Source organism: Vombatus ursinus, unplaced genomic scaffold (genome assembly GCF_900497805.2).
Source record: "Vombatus ursinus unplaced genomic scaffold, bare-nosed wombat genome assembly UNPS02014909.1, whole genome shotgun sequence".
Lineage (NCBI taxonomy): Eukaryota > Metazoa > Chordata > Mammalia > Diprotodontia > Vombatidae > Vombatus > Vombatus ursinus.
In genome coordinates, this window is record NW_020954687.1 from 15,344,696 (window position 1) to 15,348,023 (window position 3,328).

Sequence of the window (3,328 nt, forward strand, 5' to 3'; positions counted from 1 at the left end):
ATCTATCTATCTATCTATCTACATACATACATATCTTTTTTCCCCTCCAACTACCCTAATACTGACAAAGGTCTCATGAGTTAGAAATATCATCTTTCCATGCAGGAATGTAAACAGTTCAACCTTAATAAGTCTGAATTCTATTTCCTGTTTACCTCTTAAATGTTTCATTTGAGTCTTGTATTTGAAAGTCAAATTTTCTATTCAGCTCTGGTCTTTTCCACAGGAATGCTTGAAAGTTCCCTATTTCATTGAATTACCATTTTTTACCCTGAAGGATTATACTCAGTTTTGCTGGATAGGTGATTCTTGATTGTAGTCCTATCTCCTTTGCCCTACGGAATATCATACCCCATGCCCTCTGGATGCTTAATGTAGAAGCTGCTAAATCTTCTGTTATCCTGATTGTGTTTCCACAATGCTTGAATCATTTCTTTCTGGCTGCTTGCAATATTTTTTCCTTGACCTGGGAATTCTGGAATTTGGCCACAACATTCCTAGGAGTTTTCCTTTGGGGATCTCTTTCAAGAGGTGATGGATGAATTCTTTCAATTTCTATTTTGCCCTCTGGTTCTAAAATATCAAGACAATTTTCCTTGATAATTTCTTGAAAAATGATGTCTAGGCTCTTTTTCTGATCATGGCTTTCAGATAGTTCAATTATTTGAAATTCTCTCTCCTGGATCTATTTTCCAGGTCAGTTGTTTTTCCAATGAGATACTTCACATTGTTTTCCATTTTTTCATTCTTTTGGACTTGTTTTACAGTGTCTTGATTTCTGATAAAGTCACTAGCTTCCAATTGCTCCATTCTAATTTTTAAGCTGTTATCTTCTTCCGTGTTTTTTTGGGTCTCCTTTAGCAAGCTGTTGACTTGTTTTTCATGATTTTCTTGCATTGCTCTCATTTCTCTTTCCAGTTTTTCCTCTACTTCTCTTACTTGTTTCTCAAACTCATTTTTGAGCTCTTCCATGGCCTGGGACTGATTCATATTTTTTCTTGGAGGCTTTGGATGTAGGAGCTTTATTTAACTTTGTTGTCTTCTTCTAGTTGTATGTTTAGATATTCTTTGCTACCAAAGAAAGATTCTGTGGTCTGACTTTTTTGTGTCTTTATTTGCTCACTATCCCAGCCAAGTTCTTGAGTTTTAAACTCTTTGTTAAGGTAGAGGTCTGTTTCCAGTGTGGTGAATGTACTGTCCCAAGCTTTAGGGATTTTGTGCAGCTGTTTTCAGAGATACTTCCAGGGACCTGTAAATTTTCAGTTCTTCCAAGGTAGTATGATAAGGGGCAAGGTGTTTACTCCTTTCCAGGCCTGTGCTCTGGTCTATGAGTGACCACAAGCACTCTTTTCTGCCTTGGAGCTGTGAGCAGGATTTCCTCTCCACCACCACTACAAGCTCCACCACACCAGCACTCTTCCTCTTCCCAGAACTGCCACCCAGAACTGTGACCCAGATCCAAGCACAGGCAAAGCAAGAGAATCCTGCACCAGCAGAGAGATCCCTGCAATCCCCCTCTGATCAGCCACTTGATTCCCCCTTAGTCTGTGGGCCAGCAGCTCAGGAAGTAGCTGCTGCCCTGGGGCTGAGCTCAGGGCCTGGGGCTGAGACTGCACTTCTCTCTCACTGTAGTCCCAGACTTTTCCCACTGACCTTCTAAGTTGTCTTTGGTGTTCTTGGGTTGAGAAGTCTGGAAACCGCCACAGCTGCCCGTGATTCAATCCTCTGAGGCCAGCTCCAGGTTCACTGAGGCCTGTTTTGCCTGAGTACCCACTCCAAACTGTTCTCCTCTCCCTGCCCTGCACAATGTACCTTTCTGATCCACCATCCAGGCTGTTTTGAGCTGTAAATTTGTTTCACTCTGTCTTTTTGTGGGTTCTGCTGCTTTCAAATTTGTTTAGAGTCATGTTTTACAGGTATTTGGAGGGTCTTGGGGGAGAGCTCAAGCAAGTCACTGCTTTTACTCCACCATCTTGACTCCACCCCAAGATGAAACAGATTTTTAATAGATTTAATAAAATAACAGCATGGTCATAGTGGACCAAGTAGATGGAATATTTGATGGGAGTTTCAAATATGATGTGATAGCAAAAAAGCAAATGCATTCCAAAAATATAGTACTGGTCCTTTTAATTTATATTCCAAAATGTGGTACTGGTCTTTTAGTATATTGTTACTTTAAAAGAGATATTCTCATGAGAAAACAGGCTTGGCACACTCCCAACTTTCTCTTTATCTTCATTTCCAAAAGGGATTTCTTTCTTTAAAAGAGACAATGAACCAAACAAATATATTCTTCTTAAGGATGCCTTGCATCTTGAAACTCTTTACAACTTCAATAAATAAGAGTTTAAAAATGAGTCAAAGCATTTAAGTGTCTTCTGAAATGCACTGTGAAGGAGTTAATGTGCCCTAGTAAAGCAATCATCAACTTTATGTCTCTGTCTGTTTATATACAGTAGGCAATGCAAAGAAAAAGTAAAAGTTGAAATGTCTTTTTCAATGCTCAGAACTGAAATCAACAATGTCAAGTTCTTACTCCCTATAAAAGACAGATGCCAACAATTTCACAAAGTTCAAAAGTTCATCTTTTATATGAATGCTGCAAAACAATTTTAATGACACTCATCCTATGATGAGTAAGATACAACAGTATCTTCTGCAAATAATTGGACTTGTTCAGAAAGACAGCCCCTTTTGACATAATCTTGTTAAAGTGTTGTTTTTACAGCATTTATATTTATTTTTTTATGAATCTATGCTTGTAGAAGGCACTTGAATGTTCTCTATACCTTCCCTTTACAAGATGATTAACTGCTCAACTATAATTCATTTTGGAGGAAATGTATGGCTTCCATAGTGCCAAATAATCCTTTTTCAGTGCTATAATATACTTCCCTAAAACAATTATTTGGAAGTCAATGGGCTTTTCCCTTCCTAACAGAGAAGCTGCAAATAGGAAGATTTAAGTTTCATATAAAGAAAAGAGATAATAATGTTATCAGTTGAAGCAAATAAAGATATTCAACCTAGAAAAAAAGAGGACTTCACTCTTTTTAAATCTTTGAAGGACTACTCTACAGAAGAATTTGACTTGTATTTGGCCTTGAACAGAAGTACTTGTTTTAAAAGGGAGATGATGCAAAGAGCCAGATTTAACTTTAATGTAAGAAATTTTTAATAACTATAAGAACCCTCCAAAAGCAGAATAGACTACCTCAGGAGTTAGTCCATTCCTACTCATTGGAGGTCTTCAGACAATGACTAGAAGAACCACTTGTTAGGTAGGTTATAGAGGCAATTTATTGTCATGCATGAGTTGATTTAG